General features: G+C 44.1%; 1 pseudogene across 1 annotated transcript; it reads right to left on the bottom strand.

Moving 5' to 3' along the window:
- Window positions 1-3,727: 3,727 nt before the first annotated feature.
- LOC310778748 (eukaryotic translation initiation factor 3 subunit G pseudogene) lies at window positions 3,728-4,537 on the bottom strand (annotated as a pseudogene). The gene has a single exon. The product of its transcript is annotated as a eukaryotic translation initiation factor 3 subunit G pseudogene (transcript).
- Between the last annotated feature and the right edge of the window lie 603 nt (window positions 4,538-5,140).

Genomic DNA, 5,140 nt, shown 5'->3' with positions numbered 1-5,140 from the left:
GCACAAGTCAACTGAATTACGTTACCAATGTACAAAGTACAATGTTACAAAGTACAATTTGATGCTGTGACGTCAGTTGTGTTTATGTCGGCAAACTCGGGCGGAATACATCTTGGCCAAATCTCCAACTGGGAATTCAGACTTGAACAAGCATTCTGCTGCCCTTTTCTGTGTTGGAAGTCATTTTCTCAGAGTTCTGAGTACAGTGGAATGCAGCATTAGCTCAAAAGCATTCAGCAGGACTGCTCCGGAGGCAGAAATAATCTCATTGGTTGAGCTAAACATCAGTGGGTGGGACAAAAAAAGAGTGTAAGTTAGCTAACTGTGGCAAAGAAGGAACTCTGGTCAAACTATAAAAAAATATATATAAATGGCAATTGGCTTTTTCATTCATTTAAGGCCTACAGTCACCTCTCACAATGAAATAGTCTGGCTATAGTATACATTTCCTGAATCCGTAGTCCTGTGAGTATTCCAGTTTGTTGTGTTTTCTGTCTCTGATGTTCCTTGATGCCACAGGGCTAAAAGAAAGTATAACATTTAGGCGAAAATTGCGGAAGAAATTGTGTCATTGACGGCTTGAAGAGCTCAAGTCACCTCTATATTTGTCAGAAAAAATCCCAATTGGCCTTAAATGAAAGCTAAGAAGTTCCTCTTTAAAATAGGACCAAACGCATTATAAGACATTGTAAAATGCCCTGGCCATGTGCCTAAACCAGGATATGCACCAGCGTCTAAAATGCAATTTACTAGGTGGTTAACTTCATGAGCTCAGGAATGGCTATCATAACAAAATATCATCTACAGACATGTATCTTATCAAAAATCATAAGCAAGTGTTGCCACCTCGAGTGGTACCGGAATCTGGTCTGGCCCATGGACTAATTGGAAGGTCAAGAGCTAGAGAACTAGCTTACCTAGTTATAGGTTACTTTGAACTAGCTTACCTAGTTATAGGTTTGAACTAGCTTACCTAGTTATAGGCTACTTTGAACTAGCTTACCTAGTTATAGGCTACTTTGAAATAGCTTACCTAGTTATAGGTTTGAACTAGCTTACCTAGTTATAGGCTACTTTGAACTAGCTTACCTAGTTATAGGTTTGAACTAGCTTACCTAGTTATAGGATACTTTGAACTAGCTTACCTAGTTATAGGTTTGAACTAGCTAGTTATAGGCTACTTTGAACTAGCTTACCTAGTTATAGGCTACTTTGAACTAGCTTACCTAGTTATAGGCTACTTTGAACTAGCTTACCTAGTTATAGGCTACTTTGAACTAGCTTACCTAGTTATAGGCTACTTTGAACTAAGTTTTTCAGTTTGTTGCAGAGCGCTCTGCTTCATTAGCTTCCTTCTCTCTTACCCCTTTGCCTTTTTCACTGGGCTCAAATTACAGAAAAACTGGCTCTGCCAGAGCAGCTCTACTGTACATCCGAGAAATGTGGTTAGAACTAAAACTCCTATCTACTAATCTAGTCCTCGTAGCTGTAGTGCTAGATCTGGATTTCTTTATATGTATTCTTAATTTGGGAGTGAATTGTCCCTTTAATTCAGATTAGCACGTAGTCCAAAGAATCTGTCCCAATAATGTGTCCATTTGTGACCCATTTCCATTTGGATGATGGTGGGTGATGCAGATTAGACTTGTTACATTTTCAGTCTTCCCCAACATCTTCTCATTGCCAGCCTTCTTTACTTCAACATCTCAGTGCCAGCCTTCTTTACTTCAACATCTCAGTGCCAGCTTTCTTTGCTTCAAATTTCAAAATAATTTGCTGATTTACTAGCAGTTGACCTGTGATGATCTCTCCACGGTGGATTGAATGCCTCTTATTGTTCCCCTGCAGCTGTGTTGGGCCCTCCAGAGGTGTCGGTGTCTGGCTGTGGGAACTGCCTGGTCCTGCAGGTCCGTCCTCCTCTACATTGGGATCTGTACAGAGGCTCAGGGATGCACTGCCTCGTGCGCAGGACCAGGGATGGTGCACAGGTACGCTCACACTCTGTAAGGCTAGATTGAGTGATGACCTCACACCGCACAAATGGTCAAATTAAGACCATATGCTTCTGTTAAAAAGCTGAACAAACTAGATACACACGCACAAGAGTTCTAGCTATATATTGTATATTTATAAAACGGCTCTCTCAAATCAAGCAATCTGATTGGTTCACAGCCATTGTATAATTCCAGTAACCGAGATCAATAACCCATGGCCATGGGTTATTGGTTGCCATGGCAACTCTCTTACTAAAAGGCAGCGCTGCGCTCGAGCCAAACAGCTTTCTCCTGATCTGCTGTATGGAGGGTCACTAGTCCTTACAATGAGTCATTATGGACGCATGATGGCGCAACTCTCTTACTAAAAGTACCTCAAAAACAAAATGGCGGAGACAGCTTTCAGATCCTTGTGAATCGATCTTCGCTTATAACTTTACTAATACTTCGCAGAAAATTATGTTTTGTACAAGAATAGACGCGGGCTAATGTCTTAACCCCTCTCTCGCGCGCCCTCACTCTTAACCCCGCATTTCTAAATAAGACGTAACGTTACTTGGTGTCGGCATATGGCTCTGGTGTGGGGCTTTGCAAAAGCTCTCAGCAAGCGCCAGGATTGGCCAATGTCGACTTCAGTCTCCAGAACGATCCAATCAAATCACCCGCACGTCTATCTTCTTGCTAGAGGTCCCGCCTTACAGTAGTGTTTCAACTGACTCTATCAGAATAAAATGCCAGTCGGACTTATAGTATTATTATTATTATATTATTATACTTGGAAACCGTTTTATAAAAGCAATATAGCACTCGAGCTGCGTGGTGTTGTGGAATATATCCCGCTGATAAGCTGTTATCCCACTCGGCCTGCGGCCTCGTGGGATAACAGCTTATCAGCGGGATATATTCACCACAACACACTTGCTCTCGTGATATATTGCTTAAATATATAGCTAGAACTCTTGTCTGCTGACCGGCTAATGCAGTGGTTCCCAACCTTGGGGTCGCGACCCCAATTCAAATGGGGTCACATGATTGATGATTTTTTTATTTTTACGGAAGAGGATTAGGGCCACAAGTGAAGAATGTATTTTACTTCTTAGTTTAAGTCAGGATTCTGAGACTAAAGGTAGAATTCTGAGTTTAAAGTAAAGATTCTGAGATCAAAGTCAGAATTCTTATATTAGAGTCAGAATTCTCTCAAAGTGGGGTCACAAGCAAAAAAGATTGGGAACCCCTGGGTTAATGTAACATTACAGATAGACTGGCACAGGGGTCGGACTTTTTCAAAATACATTTGCACAAGTCTAAAGCACAAGCTATTGAAAAAGTTTTATTTTGGTAAGCTATATTTCTCCCTCACTCTCTTCCCCCTCATACAGAGACAGACACACACGGGGGCGCCGTGGAAAAAGACACACACGTTCCTTTGGGAGTTTGCGTATTTTACACTTTTTTTGCATGTCTTTTAGCGGGGCGGGCCTATCTGGAGGAAAGAAGCCCCAAGGGGGCACGGGGAGAACGTGCAAACTCTGCACAGAAAGGCCCTTCTGACAAGCCCACCTGGGCAGTAGGCACTGAGGACATGGGGATGGGAACACACCCTCAGCGCCCACAGCGTCCCAGGCGGGAATCGAACCCAGGACCTTCTTGCTGTGAGGCGACAGCGCTGCGCCACCGTGCCCCAATTTACACTTCGCAAAGATCTATTTTTAGTCACAAATGCGCGTGAACTGTCAAGCCCTGGGTTTGGCCCATTCAACATTGAGAATAAGATGATAATATCCAAATCCTGACACTCCTGCGATGGCTCTGGCTGCATCCTCCCGGCAGTGGAAACTGATGAAAGCAAAGCCCTTCGACTGTCCGGTGTTCTTGTCCTTGACCAGGTAGATGCTAGACATGGAGCCAAAAGGCCTGAAGAGCTCCTGCAAGTCTGTCTCTCGGGTCTCCTCAGACAGATTGGTCACACGGATCTTTGGCTTCATGGACTCTTCTCTCCGTGTGCCTCCATCCCTCAGGCTGGGGGGCACATACCTCCCAATCTTACTCTGTGCTGTCTCTGCAGGCTTGTCCTCGTCTCCGGTGGAGAGGTCGAACTGTTCAGCCAACTCCTTCTGCATGGGGCCCAGAGTGTCCTTGTAAGGGCAGCAGTGGGTCCAATGATCTCCTTTGCAAATATGACAAGACACAATCTTCTGTCCTTTCAGTTTGTTCATGGGATCTTCATCCTGGTCTTGGGCGTTCAGGTTGTCTTTGCTGAAGATGGTCATGAGGACATCATCACTGACTGTGGTAGTGGCAACATTAGGACCTGGTACGTCATACTCTGAGTTGCCAAACTTCTTCCAGTTCTTTCTCCTGGCAACAGCCTTTGAGCCTGTTTTTGTCTTGAACTTCTTTCCATCTCCGTCGATTTTATATTCTGTTATGGTTTCGATGTTTCCTTTGGTACTTTCTTTGGGAGATGGTAGTGTACCTTCATCCCCTTCCTCCTTGACTTGGTCGGCCCAGCTGGGCTTGGAGTTGTATTCAATCGACGTCATAATCTCGGCTAGATTGCAAAAGAACGCAGTAGCGTCAGCGTAGCTGCCACCTCGCACAGTGTGGGCGGAGCCTCTTCCCACACATCACCTATCAATCAAACAGTGTGGGTGGAGCCTCTTCCCACACATCACCATGTGGAGCTAAGTGAGTTTAGTTGAATTCAGTTTATTTAGCATGAATAGAAAAGAAAACAACAAGCAAATACAAAAACTAGAACGACCGCAACGCGGACTTATGCCTCCGCCATTAGTTCATTCTGGAGTCCAAATCGCTATTTGAGGCAAAATGGAAGAGATTCCGTCAAGGCGCTCCTGTGATGTTGCGTTACAGAGCTTGGAAATTGGGTGTGTGAGAGGTCACAGTGACCTTGAACTTTGACCACCAAAATGTAATCAGTTCATCCTTGAGTCCAAGTCGATGTTTGAGACAAGTTTGATTAAATTCCGTCAAGGCATTCCTGAGATATCGCGTTAACAAGCTTGAAAATGGCGTTGGAGAGCTCACCTTGACCTTTGACCTTTGACCACCAAAATCTAATCAGTTCATCCTTGAGTCCAAGTCGATGTTTGAGACAAGTTTGATTAAATTCCGTCCAGGCGTTC

This window comes from Poromitra crassiceps (assembly GCF_964638095.1).
Source record: "Poromitra crassiceps genome assembly, chromosome: 6".
Lineage (NCBI taxonomy): Eukaryota > Metazoa > Chordata > Actinopteri > Beryciformes > Melamphaidae > Poromitra > Poromitra crassiceps.
This window is presented reverse-complemented; position numbering and strand designations above follow the sequence as displayed.